Genomic DNA, 24,381 nt, shown 5'->3' with positions numbered 1-24,381 from the left:
CAGGGTTTGATTTTTTTTTTTAATATTTTATTGTGTTTTAGGTGAAACTCTATTATAAACTTTATATAGCAGATTAGGTTCCCATTTAACAATTTTTATTCAAATTGTTCCATGACATTTGGTTACATTTTTCACAATGTGTCAACATTCTCATTATTTCCATTCTGTTCATTGTTTCCATTAATCTAGCTTCCCTGCCCCTCCTTAGCTTCTCGTCTTTGTTTTAGGGTAAATAATCAAATATATGAGACCATTTGGGCTCATATATTTGATTATTTAAGGGAGAACAGTATCCACAGGTGATACTGTTTATTTTATAAGCCAATCTGTTATTTGGACAAAAGGTGACCACTGGTTCAGTTCCAAGTTCAAAGGTATCTTAGAGTGACAGTCTCAGGGGACCTTCTAGTCTCTACTGGTCCAGTAAGTCTGGCCTTTTTAAGGATTTGCGATTTGTTCTACGTTTTTCTCCCTTGCTATCCGGGACCTTCTACTGTGTCCCTGGTCAGAACGGTTGATAGCGGTAGCGGGTCGCATCTAGTTCTTCTGGTCTCAGGCTAGATGAGGCTGTGGTTCATGTGCGGTGTTAGTCCTGTGGACTAGTTTCTTCTTGGAATCTTTGGTTTCCTTCATTCTCTTTTGTTCCAGGTGAGACCAATAGTTGTATCTTAGATGACTGCTTTCAAGCTTTTAAGACCGCAGATGCTACTCACCAAACTAGAATGTAGAACATTATCTTTAAGAACTGTAATTATGCCAATTGACCGAGTTGTCCCAGGAGACTATGGTCCCAAGCCTTCAACCCCTGTAAATCAGTCCTGAGAGGTGTTTGATTATGTCTAGGAAGTATCCATAACTGTGCCCCCTAGGTGGTTTATTATATATATATATAAATACATACACAGCGCACATAAGTGTGTGTGTGTGTGTGTGTGCATACAGACATACCTATACGTGCACACCCATATACTCACGTGTGCATGTGCCTTCCTATACACATATATGCATACATATCTACCTATGTAATCACACACACTTTTTTGGTTGTTATCATTGTTGTTGCAAAATTGTATGTTACAGCATTTACTAAAATTGTCCCTTACTCTTGTATACTTCTTAGTGTCTTCATTTACCTTGGACAAGTTGCACAGACTTCACTCATGTTAGGTATTGCCTTTCCCATCACCAAAAATAAGGAGTGTCTATTTTTTTTTTTATTGTGTAAAAAGTGATTCCCTCTTACTCTTCCAATCCTGATAACCATCAAAGAAAGTTGCTTTCTGTATGTGTACCTATTCTTGACTTTTTATAAGAGTGAGACCATACAGTATTTGTCCTTTTGTGACCAACTTAGTTCACTCAGCATTACGTCCTCCCAATTCATCCATATTATGTTTTATGAAAGCATCATAATTCTTTATAATTGCATAGTAGTCTATTGTATGCATGTACCACAATTTATCCATTTATCTGTTGATGGGCACCTAGGTCTCCATAGGGTTTTCAATGGCTGTGATCTTTTGGAAGTAGATCTCCAGGCCTTTCTTCCCAGACACCTCTGGGTGGATTTGAACTGCCAGCCTCTCAGTTAGTAGCCAAGCTCTTAGCTGTTTGTACCACCCAGAGACTCCAAGTACCATCACCGCCCCCATTTTATGGATGAAGAAGCTGAGGCTTGGAAACATTAAGCCGACTGCCCCATGTCATCTAAGCCTTTGCCATTTGAGTCCAGAACCCACCCTCTTAACCACCATACTTTAGCCTACCCCAGAATAAAGCAGGAGAGCAGTCCACATTCCAACTATTTTTCATTTTATCTAGAATATGGATGTATTATAAGCATAGACAAAATATCCCTGGGGTGCAGGGGTTAAAGTGCTCAGCAGCTAACCTAAAGGTCAGTGGTTCGAACCTACCAGCCACTCCACGGGAGAAAGATGTGGCAGCCTGTTCCCCTAAAGATTGCAGCCTTGGAAACCCATGGGGCAGTTCTGTTCCATCCAACAGAGTTACTGGACTCAACGGCAATGGTTTTGGTAGCCAAGATGCTCAAATCTGTAAAGAGCTGTCTGGTTGCAAGAGATTTCAGGCTAGGAATGGTGGGCAAAAATTGCAGGTAAGCAGCTTTCTGCCCCAATAATAAAGAATTTCCTAACCCGAAGAGCTACCTATAAAAAGGATGGGCGAACACAGGAGAGGGGGTACCAGTGGTTCAGTGGTAGAATTCTTGCCTTCCGTATGGGAGACCCAGCTTCAATTCCCACCAGTGCACTTCATGTGCAGCCACCACCCATCTGTCATCGGAGGCTTGTATGTTGCTGTGATGCTGAACAGGTTTCAGCGAAGCTTCCAGACTAAGATAGACTAGGAAGAAAGACCTGGCGATCTGCTTCTGAAAATCAGCCAGTGAAAACCCTATGGATCACAACAGTCCAATCTGCAACCAATCATGGGGTTGGTGCAGGAGGGGGCAGCATTTTGTTCCATGGTGCGTGGGGTCACCATGAGTCAGGGGCCAACTTGATGGCAGCTAACAACATCGCGTAGAGAAAATCCAAAACCCCAATGGGCATATGGGAGTGGGTGATGATGTTCCTTTTCTACCTTGAGTTTATTCAAAGTATACAAAATTTATGGAAATAAACATTTAGGGTTGGCCTCATAACTTGCTCATTAAGCCTTTAACTATTATCAATCACAAATTAAGTGTGGTTGTAATCGATTCAACAGCACACTTGTATTGCACACTTACTCTATATAAGGCCCTGGGGAATGAAAAGAGGAGTGGGCTTAGGTTGCAGTGTGGTAAATTCACATACATAGGAATAATTGCAATGTGGGCCTGATAAACTAAACGCAAAAATATAACCTGTTGCCGTAAAGTCGATTCAGACTCATAGCTACCCTACATGTTACAGAGTAGAACTGCTGCATAGGGGTTTCTGAGTTGACTCGATGGCAATGGGTTTGGTTTTTGATTTTGGATAATCTTTATGGAAGGAGATTGACAGGCCTTTCTTTGGTGCCACAAGGTGGGTTCGAACCGCCAACCTTTAGGTTACTAGTCCAGCCAACCTCCCAGGGATCTGCGGGCCTGATATTAGTGTGAAAATTGAAACAGAAACACCGTTGAGGGGGTGCTGAGGAAGGAGTGTTGGATTGCAAGAGGAGAGCAGTTAAAGGCTTCACAATGAAATCTCAGCAGCTTGCTTGTCCAAACCCCCTGCTGGTTTCAGCCCAGACAGCAAGGCATACTGCCCACCTTGAAGGGCACAGAGCAGGGCCCAGCCCCCGTTGCAAGGCCCCAGGGGCCAAACATCCTGGCTGGAAACAGGGATAAAAGCAGCTCCAGAGGTGGAAGCATTAAGTTTTAAGCCAACCTTTTATGAATGACCTCATTTACTTGGCCTTGTGTGGCAGAACACATTTGAAATTTTTTAAAAAATAAACAAGAAACCGACTTGGTGTGAGGAGTTTAACAAAGACTCTCCAAGAGCTTTCCTAGAGACATTCTTTCTGCATTCAAGGTTGGGCCTTTGTGTGAGTGGGGCATCTGTCTGAATCTCTCCGTTGTGTTTTTCAAAATAGAAAAGCAGAGGGGAATATTATAATTTTGTATGATTAAATAAGTGCCAGATGTTTCTAATATTTTACATTACTGAAGGCCTGTTTGTCATTGTAGTAGGTTAAGGTTTGATGCCAGACAATGGAGAACAAGAACGCAGACCAGACATCTCCTGATCACAGGGGAAAGAACACACACTGATTGCGCTCCTATTGTGCGCCAGGCTCTGTGCTGGGCCCTGTGCAAGCATTGCTCTATTTGATTCTCCCAACAACACAGTAAAATAGGTGTTTCATTCCCATTTTTCAGCTGAGGGAGCTGAGGCTCAGAGAGGTTGTGGAACTAGCCCAAGCTCACACAGCTTGTATGTGGTGAAACTCAAATTCATTTGTAAGCCTATGTGAGTCTTTCTACAAACTCACAAGACCTCCACTTAGAATACTTTGGTTATCTTTCCTTTCCTGTTCGGCCACTAGCTTTTTTTTTTTTTAGCTTTTTTATTTTTTAGAGCAGTTTTAGATCTACAGAAAAATTGCAAAGCAAGTACAGAGTTCCCATATATCCTCTGTTCCTCCTGCACACATCTTATATTTGTTACAATTGATGAACAAATAAACAAACAAAAAAAACAAACAGACCCGTTGCTGTTGAGTCAATTCCAACTCATAGCAACCCTGTGGGACAGAGTAGAACTGCCCTGTAGAGTTTCCAGGGAGTGGCTAGTGGATTCGGGCTGCCAACATTTTGGTTAGCAGCTGAGCTCTTAACCACTGGGCCACCAGGACTCAATGACCCAATACTTATACATTATTATTAACTGAAGTCCATAGTTTACATTAGGGTTCCCTCTTTGTGTTTTACAGTTCTGTGGGTTTTGACAAACACATAGTGTCATGTGGCCACCATTATAGTATCATGGAGAATAGTTTCACTGCCCTTAAAATGTCCAGGGCTCCACCTGTTCATCCCTTCTTCCTGGGCCTCTGGTAACTTCTGATCTTTTTGCTGTCTCTATAGTTTTGCCTTTTCCAGAATGTCATATAGTTGGAATCATGTAGCGTGTAGTTTTCGCAGACTGGCTCCTTTCTCTTAGTGGTAGGCACTTAAGTTTTCTCTGTGTCTTTTCATGGCCTGAGAGTGCATTTATTTTTATCATTGAGTAATATTCCATTGTATGGATGTACCACAGTTTGTTTATCCATTCGTCTACTGAAGGATATCTCGATTGCTTTCAATTTTTGGCAATTATGAATAAAGCTGCTATCATGTGTAGGTTTTTATGTGGACATAAGTTTTCCTTGGCCTGTAGCTTTTAAACTTCGCTTTCTAAGTCTCACCCTTCAGTGTTGCTAGCTGCCGTCTAGCCAGCTCCTGACTCATGGTGACCCCATGTGGGACGGAATGAAGCGCTGCCTGATCCTGCGCCATCACCATGATCAGTTGTGGATCAGACAATGTTCTGTTATGATCCACAGGGTTTTCATTGGCTGATTTTCAGAAATAGACCACCAGGCCTTTCTTCCTAGCCCATCTTAGTCTGGACGCTCCACTGAAACCTGTTCAGCATCGTGGCAACAGTCAAGCCTCCAGTGACAGACAGGAAGTGGCTGCACCCTCGGTGCTTTGGCTGGGAATTGAACCTGAGTCACCCCATAGTAAAAAACACATTTTATAACACAACCCAGTACACACGTACAACTATAGAACTAAAAGGAAAGTGTCACCAAGTAATAGCCTTATGAAGTGTGGTGCATCCTGAAATTTTTCTTTTCCATTTTTTAATGCTAATTATAATCTTTAATTTGACTTTATAAGCCTGCAACAGGGGATAACCCACAAGCTGAAAAATATTGTTTTAGTCGTGAACTGGAAAACAGACCCTCCCTATCTTATTCTCTGTCTACCACATCACAGCCCAGAACAGGTCTTTGGGTATTAGTATGTGCCAGCATTTACAGAGGGCTCTCTAGGCTTCAGACACTTGACATTTATTATTTCACTCAAGTCTAATAGCAGTTGTGTGAGGTGGACACTCTGATTAACCCCATTTTACAGATGAGGAAAGAGAGGCTCAGAGAGGGGCCATAGCTAGCTTTGGTCTCATTGATAATATATAGGAGTCAGCAGCTGAGTTCCAGCAGTATTAATCTGGACCTGACATGCTTAATTACTGTGGCGTGTGCCAATTGTTAATGCATGACCCTGTTCTGGAACCTTCTTTTTCTAGTGTTTTCCAGATTGAGAGTACCCAGTACAAGGGCACACAATGATTGTTTAGCAACTCGGTGACCCTAAAGAGGACTTCTCAACCTCAGCGCCATAGACATTGTGGACTGGATAATTTTCTGTTGTGGGGGACTGTCCTGTGCATTGTAGGATGTTTAGCAGCACCCCTGGCTTCTACATACAAGATGCCAGTAGCCGACCCCCAACATACACACAATTGCGACAACCAAGAATGTCTCTAGACATTGCCAAATGTCCCGTGGGGGGTAAAAATCAACCCTGGTTGAGAATCACAGCTCTAAAAGAATGAAAACTTTGGAACCATAAAGACCAACCTAAGTTTTACTGCTTGTAAACACAGTCCAAAAAGAGTAGTAGAGACAGTTCTCAGTCAGGGGCCTGGCAGGAGGCAGAGGCACGCTGCGTGGCGTTAACTGAAGAGGGTTTAGGGAAGGGCCCGCTACAGAGCGGAAGAACAGTTGCTGTTGAGTGAACTCTCACTCAAGGCAAGCCCATGCGTGTCAGGGTAGAACTGTGCTCCACAGGGTTATCCATGGCTGATTTTTCAGAAGTAGATCACAGGCCTTTCTTCCGAGGCACCTCTGGGTGGACTCAAATCTCCAACCTTTTGGTTAGCAGCCAAGCACATTAACCATTTGCACGACCCAAGGAACCCACAAGGAATGGCAAGGCCAGAGACTAAACATTGTTGTTGTTGTTAGGTGCCGTCGAGTCGGTTCCAACTCATAGCGACCCTGTGCACAACAGAACGAAACTGCGCGGTCCTGCGCCATTCTCACAATCGTTGTTATGCCTGAGCCCGTTGTTGCAGCCACTGTGTCAATCCACCTCGTTGAGGGTCTTCCTCTTTTCCGCTGACCCTGTACTCTGCCAAGCATGATGTCCTTCTCCAGAGACTGATCCCTCCTGACAACATGTCCAAAGTATGTAAGACGCAGTCTCGCCATCCTTGCTTCTAAGGAGCATTCTGGTTGTACTTCTGTCAAGACAGATTTATTCATTCTTCTGGCAGTCCATGGTATAGTCAATATTCTTTGCCAACGCCACAATTCAAAGGCATTGATTCTTCTTCGGTATTCCTTATTCATTGTTCAGTATTCACATGCATATGATGCAATTGAAAATACCATGGCTTGGGTCAGGCACACCTTAGTCTTCAAGGTGACATATTTGCTCTTCAACACTTTAAAGAGGTCCTTTGCGGCAGATTTACCTAATGCAATGTGTCTTTTGATTTCTTGACTGCTGCTTCCATGGCTGTTGATTGTGGATCCAAGTAAAATGAAATCCTTGACAACTTCAATCAGCCAGTAAAAACCTTGTGAATAGCAGCAGAGCATTGTCTGATATAGTCCTGGAAGATGAGCCCCCCAGACTAAACATTAGAGGGGCCTTTACTGCTACTACATTTGAAGAGGTCAGGGCCGGAAACGGGGAGAGATAGAACCATGGAAAAGGGACCTCATGGCAGAGCTGTAGCCTGCAAGAGCCTGGCCACTTTCAACTCATAGTGCGGGGAGGAAGAACCAGAGGAATCAGTAAGCTGATCTCATACTCCTCCCTTCCTCCCTCTCTCCCTCCAGTCTCCTGCCATGCCTCTCATGGTATCTTAGTTATCCAGTGCTGCTATAACAGAAATACCACAAGTGGATGGCTTCAACAAACAGGAGTTTATTCTCTCACAGTCTAGGAGGTTAGAAGTCTAAATTCAGGGTGCCAGCTCCCAGGGAAGAGTTTCTCTTTCTGTCAGTTTTAGAGAAAGGTCCTTATCATCCATCTTCCCCGGTCTAGGAGCTTCTCAGAGCAGGGACGCTGGGTCCAAGGGACACACTCTGCTCCCGGCTCTGCTTTCTTGGTGGTAGGAGGTACCCATCCTCTCTGGTCACTTCCCTTTTTTATATCTCAAAAGAGATTGACTCAAGACACAACCTAATCCTGTAGACTGCATCCTGCCTCATTAATATAACTGCCTCTAATCCTTCCTTATTAACATCACAGAGGTTAGGATTTACAACACAGAGGATAATCACATCAGATGACAAAATGGTGGACAGTCACACAATACTGGGAATCATGGCCTAGCCATGTTGACACACATTTTGGGGGAACACAATTCAACCTATAACACCTGGGCCAACCCAAATGGAAGCAGGGACCAGGGAACCAGTGGTGTGGTCTCCAGAGGCCTTCTGCTACCTTATCCTGTTCCCTGAGAGGCCACCTTGCCTTACTAATGGGCTCCTTACTGTCTGGTAGGCCACAGAGCCAGCCTCCTGGAGCTCAGAGCTGGGCAGAGAAATTGAAAGAATGGCTCTGCAGGGGCAGCTGGAGAGTCATCCTCACAGGAGCAAGTTTACCTGCGCTCAGCTTTATGGCATTAGAGTCTCAAGTGATTTATGGCGCTTCAGAACTAATAATTGCCAACTCCTAATTGCATTGATGGATTTTCCCCCAGAGAAGCAAAAAATAAAGAAAAGATAAATAACCTACAAGGTAGCACATTGCATTCTTCTCTCTGAGCAATCAGAATTGAGAGGCGTTAGTGGCCAGATCCATTTTAACTAATACCACAGGGCATCAGAAGACACGAGTTCTAGGCTGCCTCTAGCTAGCCATTGGAAAGGGGGAAGTTCTGTTCACTTTAACAAGCATTTTCTGTGTGGCATTACCACGTGACAGCACAAAAAGATGAACACGATGAGGCCAACCTCTGTTCTGAAGGAGAACAGTTTAAAGAAAGGAATATACATAAATCTATAACTGTCCACAGCATGATAAGAGCAGTAATTGAGGCCTGATGAAGGGTTCTAGGACTAGAGGTAAATGAGCAATTAATTTTGCCCAGGGGACTTAAGGAAAGCCAAAAAAGATGGAGTGACTTTAATGTGGATCTCAAAAAGATGCCAGAGCAATAGAAAGGAGCTCTCCAGGTAGAACAGAGGCAAGAAAGCATGAAACTGGTAGGTCTGAAAAATCACAAATATTTATGTGTGCCTACAGCAGGGGTCTGGAGTCCCTGAGTGGTGCAAACGGTTAAGCACTACATTACTAACCGAAAGGCTGGCGATTTGAACCCACTCTGGCATCTCAGAAGAAAGGCCTGGAGATCTGCTTCTGAAAGGTCACAGCCTTGAAAATCCTGTGGAGCACAGTTCTACTCTGCAGACGTAGGGCCACCATATGTTGGAATGGACTCTACTGCAACTGGCTTGGTTCGTTGCCTTTTTTTTTTTTTTGCTTAAGAGCAAGGGCTGCAAACTGTAGCCTGCAGGCGAATCCAGGTCTCAGCCTGTGTTGGTATGGCCTTAAGCTAAGAGTAGTGTTTATATTTTTTAAATAGTTGAAGAAAAAAATCAAAAGACTAATGTTTCATGACACTTAAAAATTACATGAAATTCAAATTTTGGTGTCCATAAATAGAAGTTTTCTGGAATACAGCCACACTCATTCATTCATGCATTGGTCTATGGCTGCTTTCTTGCCACAACGGAGTAGTTGAGTAGTTGCAATAGAGATAGGTGGCCCTTGTGGTTATGCATTTATATGGGGCTGTTTACAGAGAAAGTTTGCTGGACGCTAGCCTAGAACAATGGTGAACGATCCTGAGTTTGAGCTTGGAAGGTGATGTAAGGGTCGAGTTCTAAAAAGCTTAGGTTACGTTGGACTTAATTCCATGCGTGGTGGAAGGTCATCAGAAGCCTTTAACAAGAGGGGAGACCTGATTGCATTTTCATTTTAGAAAGAGCTTTGACTGCTCTAGAATTCATTCAAGGAGGCCCAGTTAAGTGTCTCCGATAATTTGAATATGACAAGGGCCAGCATTTAGGCAGAAGCTGTGGAGATGGAGGGAAGGAGACAGGCACAGTGGAGATATTTCCATGGTAAACCACCCTGGACTGGGTGACTGGTTAGGTTTGGTTGGGGGCAGGAAGGAGAAGAAGGAGTCAAGGATGTATCTTTGGGTTCTAGCTTGAGTAAATGGATAAAAATGATTAACCAAGATGGCCAGGGGCACAGATTGATGGGGCATCAATTTTTCTCTGGACACAATGATTCTTTGGTAGTTTTGTCTGGTAGGAGGACTGTTCAGTTGGTAGTTGGATAGCCTGAGGGTCTGTAGTCCAGGAAAGAAGGGTTTGGGCTAGAGATAGAGATAATGACAGGTGGAAGCCAAAGTCGAGGCTGAGACCACCTCTTTGGGCAAGAGTCCTCCCCTTCTGGATAATATGAGAGGAAAACGACCAAAAAAAGAGAGGTTTTCAAACTGGGTTCCCCCAGCAGCTGGCTTGATAGGGGATGAATGGGTGGAGCTCCAGGTTTCCAGCCCCACTTCAACCACAGTAGTCCTTTTTTGATTTATTATTTATGATAGGCATTTACCTAAGAGTCTGTTAAATAGATAGGTACTGTAGCTAACATGTTTGGTGACCACAGGACTTAAAGTTCCTTAAGGTTCCTTCCAGTTCTGGAAGGCCAGATAAGGTTGTATAATCAATTCATCTGCCTCCAGGCAAGGAATATTTCCAGTCCTTCTCAGAGTATTAATTGCCTTCCTGTTTTTTTCACATCTACAATGATGAAAAGGAATGACAGTAAGCAGAGCCTTTCTTAAATGCTCCGATGCCTGATGATCACAGCCGGTGAAGGTCTTCCCAGGTAGTGTGGACAAAAGGCCTCACTGTTACCCTCCTCATTTGTAGAGAGGGAATAATATTAACCCCATAGTGCTATTGAAAATTAAAGTAAAATACCTGGCACAAGGGAGGTGCTCAGAAAACAGAACCTTACACTCTCTTACTCCACCATCTAGACTCCCTGTTATACGGGGAGACCCTTGTGCAGTGAAAGAAAATGAGTTGGCAGCTATGGCTCTCCTCAGAGACATGCCCTTTGCCTCCCACTCTGACCTGATGATCATAGTTTGATGCCATACCCTAGCTGTCTTACTGCCTCTCTTGTCAAAGCAACCTTGGTAACCAAGAACCCATTGTCGTCAAGTCGATTCTTGGTGACTGAGCGATGGAAGATATCTACAATGAAAGCCATTGGCTCCCCTGCCTTCTAGAAGTCCTGTGCTGAGCCCTAATTGTCTGCAGAATAAACTTGTCCATTTGAAACCAATTTGCATTTACCGAGATGCTTCAGGCTTTTTGTAGTGACAAGATGAAGCTTCTGTTTTCCACACATGTTGCGTTCTTGCTTGTGACTTCTCTGCAGCCTCGGACCTGAGCAAAGGTGCCTCAGGCATCCTGTGGTCCAAGCTCTGACTCCTTTGTACTCTTCTTGTTGGCCTGCTGAGCTGCCAAGCTCTTTCCAGCCTCATTTCCAAGTTCTGGGCCTCCAGAGGCCTCTTCCCAAATTTCAGGGCCAAGTGCCCAAAAGCCAAGCTTCTGAATTCAGTCAAGAGTAAGCCTGCTATCTGTGCAAGAACAGAAAACGCTTTACCCATCACCTCACCTAACAGTTGTAGTACCAGGGCCAGATTACCCAATAAGTGAGGTACGCACAGGTTTACTTGTACATACTTACTAATCTATAGTGAACGATTTCACCTGTTTTTCACATCTCTGAAACCCATGTGAAATTGTTCACTACAGATTAGTAAGTAAAGCCGAGTAAGCCTGTGTGTACCTTGCTTACTGGTTAATCCACCCCTGAGTGTAACCCATATCTTCTGCCTGGAAATGAATTCAAAGCACATATCTTTCAAACAGTTGGTCATTCATCCATTCAGTCATCGCACTGTTAATTGGGCACGTTTATGTGCCTGGCTTTGTCTCCGTCATAAGATATAGGCATAGTTGATATGTCCCTGTCAGTTGTCACTGAGTCAGGTCTGACTCATGGAAACCTCGTATACAACAGAACAAAACTCTCCCTGGTCCTGTGCCGTCCTTACGGCTGTTGGTGTGTTTGAGAGCATTGTTGTAGCTGTTGTGTCACTCCATCTCACTGAGGGTTTCCCTTGTTTTCTCTGACCCTGTGCTTTACCAAACGTGATGCCCCTTTCTATCATGACGCCATTGGTCTTCCCTACTGATATGTCCAAAGTAACAAGAAGAAGACTCACCATCCTCACTTCTAAGGAGTATTCTGACTGTACTTCCTCCAAGACTGATTTGTTCATTCTTCTGGCAGTCCGTGGTATATTCAATATTCTTTGCCCACCACCACAATTTGAATATGTCAATTCTTCTGTCTTTTTCAATGTCCAGGTTTCGTAAAGACTATGGGTTGGGTCAGGTGCACCTTAACTATCAGAGATGGGTTTTGGCTGATATAGTCCATGCCCTTCAGGAGCTCATGGGGCAAATGGCTAGGAGAACAAAACATGACATTGTAGTATAATAGGTGTTGCAACGGAGTCCTGAATGAAGTCTTGAGAGAAAAATGACTTCAACATAAGAGATAAAGAGACAGCCACAGACAGGAGGTAACATATGAGTGAGGCCTTAACCAATAAAGGTAGAGAAGGGGAAAAAGGACTTCCAGGTAGAGAGAATGGCATTACAAAGGCGATTGAAACCAATAGCTGATAGTTGTAGTGATTCCCTTAGACGTCTCTTCTGTAGTAATTTTCTCCAGCTGACTTCTCTGAAGCCATTAGCGAAGACCACTGGACAGTCCACTAATAATGGCAAAGCTCTATTCTAACAAGAGAACATGCTACCAACCTCCGTGCTACCTCTACCTTTACTTCCCATATACAACGCCAAGGCCCTTCTCTTCTCTAGGGCATTCAGTGGCTATAGCATCTGCTGTGCTTGACAGAGTGGCCACACCAGCAGCACCCAATAAAGCACTTCTTACCACCTTAGCTGGGTTGATGATTCTTTTTTCCATCACATTCAAAAAATATCTAAGCATGGTGCATAACCAACTTTTTTTTTTTTTAACATTTTATTGTGTTTTAGGTGAAAATTTACACAGCAAATTAGCTTCCTATTGAACAATTTATGCACAAATTTTTCATAACATTGGTTGCTATCCCCACAGTGTGTCAGCATTCTCTCCATTTCCACTTTGGCTTCCCCATTACCATTTGTCCAGTTTCCCTGCCTGTCCTTGTCTTCTCATCTCTGCTTTTGGGCATAGGTTGCCCATTTGGCCTCGAGTAGTATAGTTGGTAGTTCTAAGGAGAACATTCCTCATGAGTGTTATTGTTTATTTTATAGGACAATCTATTATTTGGCTGAAAGATGACCTCCAAGAGTAGCTTCAGTTCCGGCTTAAAAGAGTATCTTAGGGCAATAGTCTCAGGGGTTCCTCTGGCCCCTATCAGTTCTGTAAGTCTGGTCTTTTTTATGAATTTGACTTTTGTTCTACACTTTTATCCCGTTCTAAACAGGACCTTCTATTGTGTCCTGGTCAGAGCAGTCGGTAGTGGTAGCTGGGCACTATCTAGTTCTTCTGGTCTCAGGCTAGAGGAGGCTGTGGTTTATGTGGGTCATTACCCCTTTGGGCTAATTGATTCCTTGAGTCTTTGGTTTCCTTCACTGTCCTTTGCTCCAGATGGGAAGAGACCAATAGTTGTATCTTAGATGACTACTCGCAAGATTTTAAGACCCCAGACACTACTCACCAAACAAGGGTGTAGAACATTATCATTATGGGCTATCTTAGGCCAGTTGACCTAGATGTCCCCTGAGACTATGGTCCTGAACCTTCAAACCCAGTAACTCAGTCCCACAAGGTGTTTGGATATGTCTAGGAAGTTTCCATTACTGTGCCCCCATGTGCTCTATGTACAAATACATATGCAAAATATACAGACACATATATATACAAATGTGCACAATTATACGTATATATGCACATGCATGTACTCCCATACACCCTCCCACACCTATATAGCATACATATCTACCTATGTAACCACTCACAAATTTTTGGTTGTTATTGTCACAGAATTGTATATGTTATACCATTTACCGTAGTTGTCCTTTATTCTTAAGACCTCTCAGTGTCTTCGTTTACCTTGGTTATGTTATGCTGACTTCCCCCATGTTGTGTATTGCCTTTCCCTTAACTAGAATTAATACCTGTCTATTTTTTTTACTATCTAATAAGTGATTTTCCCTCCCATCCCTGGTAATTGTCAAAGAATGCTGACTTCTGTGTGTAAACCTATTCCTGACTTTTTATAAAAGTCATATCATACAACATTTGTCCTTTTGTGATTGACTTACTTCACTCAGTGTAATGTCCTCTGTTGGGCAAGTTGGCTGCACAAGATCTCTTTAAAGTGTTAAAAAGCAAAGATGTCACCTTGAGGACCAAGGTGCACCTGACCTAAGCCATGGTGTTTTCACTCGCCTCATATGCATGCGAAAGCTGCACAATGAATAAGGAAGACCGAAGAAGAATTTACACCTTTGAATTGTGGTGTTGGCAAAGAATATTGAATATACCATGGACTGCCAAAAGAATGAGCACATCTGTCTTGGACTTGCAACCAGAGCACTCCCTGGATGGCAAGACTAAGACTACTTCTCAATACTTTGGACATGTTATCATGAGGGATAAGTCCCTGGAGAAGGACATCATGGTTTGACACAGAGACTGCAACAATGGGCATAGCAACAATTGTGAGGCTCGTGTAGGACCGACTGCTCTGACCAGGGACACAATAGAAGGTCCTGTTTAGAACGGGATAAAAGTGTAGAACAAAAGTCAAATTCATAAAAAAGACCAGACTTACAGAACTGATAGGGGCTAGAGGAACCCCTGAGACTATTGCCCTAAGTTTCATTCTGTTGTACATAGGGTCGCTATGAGTCAGAACTGACTCGACGGCACCTAACAACAACAGTGTCCTCCAGATTCATCCATGTTATAAGATGTTTCACAGACTCATAATTATTCCTAATCATTGTGTAATATTCCATTGTATGTATATACCACATTTTGTTTATCCATTCACCTATTGCTGGACACTTAATTGTTTCCATCTTTTTGCTATTGTGAATAATGCTGCAATGAACATGGGTGTGCATATGTCTATTCATGTCACGGCTCTTATTTCTCTAGGATGTATACCTAGGAGTGGGATTGCTAGATCATGTGGTATTTCTATTTCTAGCTTTTTCCAAGCCGTACCATTTTCCGTAGAGGTTGTACCATTTTATAATCCCACCAGCAGTGTATAAGAATTCTAATATCCCCACAACCTCACCAGCATTTGTTGTTTTCTGTTTTTTTTTTGAGGAGTGCCATTTTTGCAGGGGTGAGATGGTATCTCATTGTAGTTTTGATTTGCATCTCTCTGACGGCTAATGATCACGAGCATCTCTTCACATGTTTGTTACCCACCTGAATATCTTCTTTGGGGAAGAGCCTGTTGATGTCCCTTGCCTATTTCTTATTGGATTGTCTTTTTGTCATTGAAACGTTGAAGTTTTCCCATATATTTAAGAGATTAGACCCTTGTCAGATATGTCATTGCCAAAATTTTTTTCCCAGTCTGTAGATTATCTTTTTACTCTTCTGGTGAAAACTTTTCATGAGAATAAGTATTTTAATTTTTAAGAGGTCCCAGTTACCTAGTTTATCTTTGGTTGTTTGTGTGTGTTTAGTTATTAATAGTGTATTTATGCCATAAGTTAGGACCCCTAGTTTTGTCACTATGTTACCTTCCAGGAACTTTATAGTTTTAGGTTTAACGTTTAGGTCTTTGATCTATTTTGAGATAGCTTTTGTGTAGGGTAGCTATGAGTCAGAATCGACTCAATGGCAATGGATTTGGCTTGGTTTTTAGTTTTGTGTATAATGCAAGGTGTGGATCTTGTTTCATTTTTCTGCAAATGTATATCCAGCTTTGCCAGCACCATTTGTTAAAGAGACTGTCCCTTCCCCATTGAATGAACTTCGACCCTTTGTTGAAGATCAGCTGTCCATAACTGGATGAATTTACTTCTTGGTTCTCGATTGTTTCATTGGTCTATGTGTCTGTCATTGTATCAGTACCAGACTGTTTTAAATACTGTGGCTATGTAGTAAGTTCTGAGATCAGGAAGTGTGAGGCCTCCTGCTTTGTTTTTCTTCTTCAATAATGCTTTAGCCTCTTTCCTTTCCATATAAAGTTGGAGATTAGTTTTTCCATTTCATTAAAGAATGTTTTTGGGATTTAGATCAGGATTGCATTGTATCTATAGATCACTTTGGGTAGTATTGACATTTTCACAATGTTAAGTCTTCCAATCCATGAGCATGGTATGTTTTTCCATTTATGTAGGTCTCTTTTGGTTTCTTGCAGTAGTGTTTTGTAATTTTCCTTGTATAAGTCTTTTACGTCCCTGGTTAGGTTTATTCCTAAGTACTTTATCCTTTGGGAGGCTATTGTAAATGGTATTGTTTTCTTGATTTCCTTTTCAGAGTTCTCCTTGTTAGTGTAGAGGAGCCCAACTGATTTTTGCATGTTGATCTTGTACCCTGCCACTTTGGTGAACTCTGCTATTCCAGTAACATTCTTGTGGGATCTCTGGGATTTTCTATGTACAGGATCATATCATCTGCAAATAAAATAAATAGTGATAGTTTTATTTCTTCCTTGCCAATTTGGATGCCCTTTATTTCCCTTTCTTGCCTAATTGCTCTGCCTAGGACTTCCAGTACAATATTGAATAAGAGTGGTGATAATGGACATCCTTGTCTCATTCTCGTTCTCAAGGGGAATGCTTTCAATCTCTCTCTGTTGAAAACAATTTTGGCTGTTGGTTTTGTATATATACCCTTAATTATCTTGAAGAATTTCCCTTCCATTCCTATTTTGCTCCGAGTTTTTATCAGGTGCTGGATTTTATCAAACATCTTTTCTGCACTGATTGAGATGATCATGTGATTCTTCTTTTTGTTTTATTTATATGGTGAAATACGTTGTTTGATTTTCTAATGTTGAACCACCCGTGTGTCGCTGGTATGAATCCGACCTGATTGTGATGTATATCACTTTTTTGATATGCTGTTGTGTTCTGTTGGCTAGAATTTTATTGAGAATTTTCTCGTCTATATTCATGAGGGATATTGGTCTGTAATTTTCTTTTTTTCTGGTATCTTTGCCTGGCTTTGATATCAAGGATATGTTGTATTCATAGAATGAATTAGGGAGTATTCCTTCCTTTTCTATGTTCTGGAATATTTTGAGTAGAATTGGTGTCAACTCTTCTGTGAATGTTTGATAGAACTCTCCAGTGAAGCCATCTGTGCTGGGGCTCTTTTGTTTTCCTGGGTTTTTTTTTTTTTTTTTTAATGTATGACATCTTTGATTTCTTCTTTTGTTATAGGTCTATTTAGGTTTTCTACCTCTGTTTGCGCTAGTTTAGGTAGATAGTGTGTTTCTAGAAATTTGTCCATTTCCTCTGGGTTTTCAAATTTATTAGAGTACAATTTTTCAAAATATTATTTTAGGATCCTCTTTTTTTATCTCAGTTTGTTCTGTTGTAACCTCGCCCATTTCATTTCCTTTTTGGGTTATTTTCATCTTTTTTTTTTTTCCTTTCTTTCTCAATTTGGCCAGTGGTTTGTTGACTTTATTGATCCTCTCAAAGAACCAACTTCTAGTTCTGTTATTTTTTTTTCTGTTTTTTTTTTTTTTTCCTATTCCATTTATTTCTGCCCTGATCCTTGTTATTTCCTTTCTAACTATGGACTTATTTTTCTGTTCCTTTTCTATTTGTTTATGTTGTCAGGTTGATTTATTGATTTTGGACCACTTCCATCATGGAAAGGGCAGCATTTTGTTCTTACTAGTACACTTACTCTGGGTGTGGATTTGCCTTCCCTGCACACAATGTTTCTGCCAAAACTACCATCCCTGGACTTGTGGTATGCCTTATACACTGTCATGGCATCCCACACCGCATTGCCTCGGATCAAGAGACTCACTTCAGAGCAAATGAAGTGTGGCAGTGGGCCCATGCTCATGAAGTTCACTGGTCTTACTGTGTTCCCCATCATCTTGAAACACATGGCTTGACAAAATGATGGAATGGCCTTCTAAATATGCAATTACAGCACCAGCTAGGTGACAATACCTTGTAGGGTTGGGGCAGTGTTTTTCAGGAGGCTATATGTGCTCTAAACCAATATCCAATATATGGTGCTCTTTCTTCCATAGCCAGGATTCATGGGTCCAGGAATCAAGGTGTAGAAATGGGAAAGGCACCACTCACTATTACCCCTAGGGACCCACTCACAAGATTTTTGCTTCCTGTCTCCATGACCTTACGCCCTACAGGTCTAGGGGTCTCTCTTCCAAAGGGAGGAATACTCCCACCTGGAGACACATCAGTGATTCCGTTGAACTGGAAGCTAAGAATGCCACCTGGCCACTTTGGGCTCCATCTGCCTTTGGATCAACAGGCAAAGAAGAGAGTTACCATATTGGCTGGTGTGACTGATCCTGATTACCAAGAGGAAATCGGATTGCTATTACGTAATGAAGATAAAGAAGAGAATGTCTGGAATGCAGGAGATCCCTTAGGGCATCTCTTAGTACTACCATGCCCTGTGATTAAAGTCAGTGGAAAACTACAGCAGACCAATTCTGACATAACTACTAGTGGCCCAGACCCTTCAGGAATGAAGGTTTGGGTCACCTCACCAGGCAAAAAACCAAGACCAACTGAGGTGCTTGCTGAGGGCAAAGGGAATACGAGATGGATGGTGGAAGAAGGAAGGTAGTTCTAAGTATCAGTTACGGCCACATGACCAGTTGCGGAAATGAGGACTGTAATCATTATGAGTATTTCTGCTTTGTATGTGTGCATCAAATATTTTTGTTTTCTTCACTTATAAAATACAAGATGTAAACACTGCTAGTGCATTTTCAGTTGTGTGTTCATTGTATCATGTTATGCACAAGTGTGGCTTTATAATTGTCTTTATTCAGAACTTATATACGGTTTAAGGAGACGTTTTTTTCTATACAGGTGCCAAGTTGACAAAGGGTGGTCTGTGGTTAAGATTGTGTGTCAGCTTGGATGGGCCATGATTCTCAGTGTTTTGGCAGTGGTATAATGTGATTACTTCCCTGTTGAAATTCCATATGTAATCATTCCCATGATGGGATCTACTCAGATCTCTTCTCTAGAGATCCCAGCCTAAGATAATCACTATGAGTTGGAATCGACTTGATGGCAAAGAGTTCTACAATTATCGTTGAACTGTTTCTCTTTTCAATTTTGTTAGAGTTTGTTTTGTGTATTTTGGAGCTCTGTCATTCGGTGCATAAATATTTATCATTGTTATGTATTCTTGGTGGATTGACATTTTCATCATTATATAATGCCCTTCTTTGTCTCTTATAATGAATTTTGACTTAAAGCCTATTTTATCCAAAATTATTATTGGTGTTCCTGCTCTCTTTTGGATACTATTTGCTTGACATATTTTTTCCATCCTTTGATTTTTAGCTTGTTTGTGTCTTTGTGTCTAAAGTGTGTCTCTTATAGGCAACATGTTGATGTTTTGTTTTGTTTTTAATCCATTCTACCACTCTTTGTCTCTTGACTGGAGCATTTAATCCATTTACATTCAGTGTGATTAATGATTGGTATGGATTCACTGCTGTCATTTTGTTATACTTCTTTTTTGTGGTATTGACAGTTTCTTTGTTCCTCCTGATTTTCTGTACTGAATTCTTTTTCTGTATGAATTTTCTTTTCCTATCAATCGTTGTTGTTTTTGTGTTTACTGAGTTCCCCCCTCCCCCTTTATTTCTGTGAGTAGATTTACTACTTTTCACGGCCCACTCCTAGCAACCCTGTGTACAACAGAATGAAACACTGCCCAGTCCTGTGCCATCCTCATGATCATTGCTATGCTTGAGCCCATTGTTGCAGCCACTGTGTCACTCCATCTCGTTGAGGCTCTTCCTCTTTTTTGCTGACCCTGTACTTTACGAAGCATGATGCCCTTCTTCAGGGACTGATACCTTCTGATAACATGTCCAAAGTATGTGAGTCATAGTCTCGCCATCCTAGCTTCTAAGGAGCATTCAGGCTTTACTTCTTCCAAGATAGATTTGTTCATTCTTTTGGCCATCCATGGTATATTCAATGTTCTTCTTCAACACGGTTATTCAAAGGTGTCAATTCTTCTTCAGTCTTTCTTATTCCTTGCCCAGCTTTCACATTCATATGAGATGATTGAAAACACCACAGGAGGTATGGTGGTAGAGGGATTTGATGGGCAACCAAAGGCCTAGGAATGCTCACTGTCGTTTCACCGGGTGGGCAGGGGGATGGTGGAAAGTCAAGGCTAGAGGGGGAAAGGGGAGGATCCTACTGCAGTCTCCAGGTGGTCACGTGGCAGAAGTGGGGATGGATTTGTGCCGCTAATCAGCAGGAAGGCGGGGAGAGGGGAGCTGCTTTTCTAGTCACCGGGTGTAAGTGCCTGGGCACTTCCCTTTGGCTGCAGCCAGCTATAGGGACCTGGCCCAACCAAATGTGATGATGGGGTGATGGGGAGGACTGCATGGGGTCCAGTCTGGTGGGGGGATCTCCTGTTGACACTCCATGAATCTATTACTCTGTGTGTGCCACCTACCCTAATGGTCAGGGACTGCCGCTGGTGACTAGTCCTATCTCTGGGTCCTGGCTCCTTCCCTGCTCTGTGGACTCCAGGATCCCTGGAGCTCTTCTTCTTGTCTTTCTCTCCTTAGATCCAGTTCATGTCTTGCTCACCTTGCTTCACTCCAGATATGTCTACCTAGTTGCTTTGTCTCTCAGGGGGAATTCTGTGAAGTTGCCTTTCTGTGCTCCTCACTTGGGATTGATGCTGGCGCTTCTCAAGGTGGCCATGATAAGCTAGGCCAGCTGGCAGGGCACTTTTGCTCCACATCTCTCTCATCCTGTGTTTTCGTTCAGTTTCCCCTTCCAATTGGTGTTTGATCTAATTCTTTATCCTTCCATTTGATGCTCAGAGTTCCAGGATTGTCATCTATATCTGTTTCACTAGGTTTCTCAGGTCTTTGATGTAGAGGGGCAGCATGTGTGTCTTACTAAGCCGCCACCTTGGGGCAAAGTCTAACATGTTCTGCATAACCGACTTTTGAGGAGGTCTGCATATTTTTTTTCAACGATCAGTGATCCCTCAACACCTGCATTCTTAGCAGTGATCATTGCCAGAATTTTTGAGTGTTCTTTTAATTGTTTCTACATCGATTTTTTTTTTTTTTTTTTTTTTTGCTCCTCATTAGCTGGAGCAGTAAATCTGAGGCACCAAAGCAAAGCACCTGGACGATGCCTTTTTCAGCAGTAGCTCATGTAGCACTTAGTGCATCTGTGACTATTTCTTTTCATTCTTTTATATGTCATTTGTCCCACCAATCTTTAGCACAGCCACTCTATCTGAAAGTTTTGCCAGATGTTCATTTAATTTTTCTTTTTCATAGCCACTAGTAGTAACATCTAAATTTCAGTGATTTCTTGAATATGTTTCTCAATTTGAATCTTGTCATCTTTTCCTTGCAAGAGTATGGTATGAATTTTGGTCACAACGACCTCTCCAGCTTTTCCTAAGTCATGAAGCTAAACATTTTCAGGATTCATCGTCAAGCTCCCTTCTCCAAACACTCTACCACCAGCAGCAAAAGCTGTGTTGGTTCTTTCTATGTCACCAAAACCTGAAGCGTTGACTGCTATAATCAGAAAATCAACTTCTATCCCATTCAAAATGAATGTTGAGAGCATCTTCAGCAATTAAGACCAAAGACTTTAGTGGGCACCAGCAATTTCAAGAATGGATACAATGGACTGGACACTGGGAATCCTAAACATCCTGGAATTGACATTTCTGAACTTTTGAGGTGTCATTAAAGGATGGTCAGGTAATCTTGATCAGACTCTGTGCCTTCAATTTCTAATTCGTCATTCAATGGTTTTCTATTCTTGTAACTTTTGTAATTATATTACAAATAATGTTGCTGATTTCTCTTTCTCCACCTGCAAATAGTGTGGCAAATTGAGCAGTGTCTTCAGGGGTTGCCACAGGTTTAGGCTGCTTCCGAAGTTCAGCCGTTACAACATCAACACAACGTCACACTTCTTCTGATTTCCACGGGATTAACACCTTCGCTAATCTGGAAGCTTTCCGTGGTGATCAAGTTTGCCGGTACAAGAGCAGTGGGGGCACCACCCCAGCCTCTTCACTTGTGCATTGCCAATATCCTGATCAACTCTGGTGCCAATAATTTTATATTTATTTTTTAAGTCACTTCACCTGGCAACGATCACATCATCTTTTGTTACTTCGAGATTTTCCATTTCCGTTTAGTAATAGCTGTTATTCCCTTTTGCTCCTGTTATAGACTGAATTACATCCACCCAAAATGTGTGTTGGAGTCCTAGCCCTATACCTGTGGATATAATCCTATTTGGAAACAGGGTTTCCTTTGTTACGTTAATGAGGCACGTCAGTGTAGGGTGAGTCCTAAGCCTAATCACCTCTGAGTGATAGAACAGCATAGACACTGTTATGGATTGAATTGTGTCCCCAAAAATATTTTGTCAACTTGGCTAGGCCATGATTCACAGTATTGTGTGGTTGTCCACCATTTTGTGATGTGATATGATTATCTTATGTGTTGTAAATCCTAACCTCTATGATGTTAATGAGCCAGAATTAGAGGCAGTTATGTTAATGAGGTAGGACTCAATCTACAGGATTAGACTGTATCCTGAGTCAATCTCTTTTGAGATATGAAAGAAAGAATCGAGCAGAGAGGAGAAGGACCTCCTACTACCAAGAATGAAGAGCCAGGAAAAGAGCACATCCTTTGAACCCAGGGTCCCTGCTCTGAGAAGCCCCTAGACCAAGGGAATATTGATAACAAGGACCTTCTCCCAGAGCCGACAGAGAAAGAAAGCCTTCCCCTGGAGCTCGTACCATGAATTTGGACTTCTAGCCTCCTAAACTGTGAGAGAATAAATTTCTGTTTGTTAAAACTATCCACTTGAGGTATTTCTGCTATAGCAGCACTGGGTAGCTAAGACAGGGGCAGAGACAAGAGAATATAAATGTTGGAAGATCACCAAAGAACAAAGAATGCCAGGAGTCAAGGATCTTCTCCCAGAGTCAACAGAAAGAGAGCCTTCCCCTAGAGCCAGTGCCCTGAATTCAGACTTGTAGCCTACCAAGCTATGAGGAAATAAATTTCTGTTCTTTAAAACCACCTACTTCTGGTATTTCTGTTACAACAGCACTAGGAAACTAAGATAGCTCCATAGTAATAACGGCCACAGAATCTTCTAGAAGATCTACACCTCGAAGCATTAGGGCTTAGGCACCTGCACCAAATTTTACATCTTTGGCAAAAACCCGAGTGAGGTGAGGAGCCAGTGCTCTGAACACTGATCTCATCTGGCACAGGACTGTGGTTAATGGCAGCATCTCGGCAAGGTAGCAGGCAGGCCCTCAGCACCAAGCCAGGGGCAGAGTTCAGGATGAATACTCAACAATTTCATCAATAGGAAGAAGGGGAGAACAAATTTTAGTTTTTATGAGATCACCCTCTGCAAAATTTTTTAAGATATGTTCGAGGAGGTCAATCAGTAAACAGTAATCCTAGCAAAAATGTAGGGTTTAGGACATGAGTAGCTTACAACGTGGGAAGGAGTACAGACATCGGAGAAACTTTCTAACTCGTACAAACAAGATTTGGTGAAGGAGTGGGCGCAGGGAGACGGGAAGGGGTGGTTTAGCCAACAGGACAGCCGTAGCGGTGGGGAGAGAGGAGCAATCAGGGTCAGTAAAGGGGCTTGCCTTGATGGACGGAAGCCTGAACCCACAGAGTTGAGAAGAGGCTGCAGGCTTCATCTACTCCTTGACTCCCAGATCTCTTGAGACACGTTAGGCCTGCCTGTCCCCTTTCCTTCCTTTAACAGATCCTTGTATCCCGCTAGCTCAGCCTGATAACTCATGCTGCAGATTAGAGAGGCATTTGTATTGCCAGATTCTTCCAGCTAAATGTGTACCATGTGTCCCGCTAACCTTTACAACAGCGGGAAAATGTCTTGTAATTAACCAGAATATAAAGGATGAATGGAGCAGCCTGGCAGTCTTCTATAGTCATTATCATTCACAGGAGATGAATGCACCTAGTAAGATTTCCATCAAACAGTTGAAGGCAGCACTCTTCTCTTGGGAGTCCCGATTTTGCTCACAAATAGTGCAAATGCATGTATACGAGTGTGTACTGTATTTTGTTTGTGAGTATTTGTAGCCATACATACACATGTGCACGGATATGTAGTTGTGGTGAGCCTGTTGTAGACACAAATGCATATGTATGCATGGACATGTGTGCATGCATGTACATCAGAGGGTGTGCGTTCAAGTGCAGCCAGGACCATGGAGTCAGCCCCAGGCTCCATTTAATCTCCAGCTGCATTGAGGATTACAGAATCTGCTTTTGAGAGACCAACTTCAGTGCAATATTGGCACAACACTAGTGGGCTTTCCATGAATGAATGAAGGAACAAACAACATGAATGAATGAATACATCCCAGAAATTCTCTAGGTCCTTTGGTCCATCTGCTGGATTTTCCCTTTGTTCCTGGCTGGATCT

The 24,381-nt window shown here is 42.3% G+C and overlaps 1 protein-coding gene and 1 pseudogene across 1 annotated transcript in view; one reads left to right on the top strand and one right to left on the bottom strand.

The window, feature by feature from the left end:
* The window catches only part of CSMD2 (CUB and Sushi multiple domains 2), a 786,100-nt gene that overhangs the window by 386,485 nt on the left and 375,234 nt on the right, over window positions 1-24,381 (top strand). The window lies entirely within an intron of this gene.
* LOC126073161 (60 kDa heat shock protein, mitochondrial-like) lies at window positions 12,506-23,203 on the bottom strand (annotated as a pseudogene).

The sequence above is a fragment of the Elephas maximus genome, chromosome 3, assembly GCF_024166365.1.
Source record: "Elephas maximus indicus isolate mEleMax1 chromosome 3, mEleMax1 primary haplotype, whole genome shotgun sequence".
Lineage (NCBI taxonomy): Eukaryota > Metazoa > Chordata > Mammalia > Proboscidea > Elephantidae > Elephas > Elephas maximus.
This window is presented reverse-complemented; position numbering and strand designations above follow the sequence as displayed.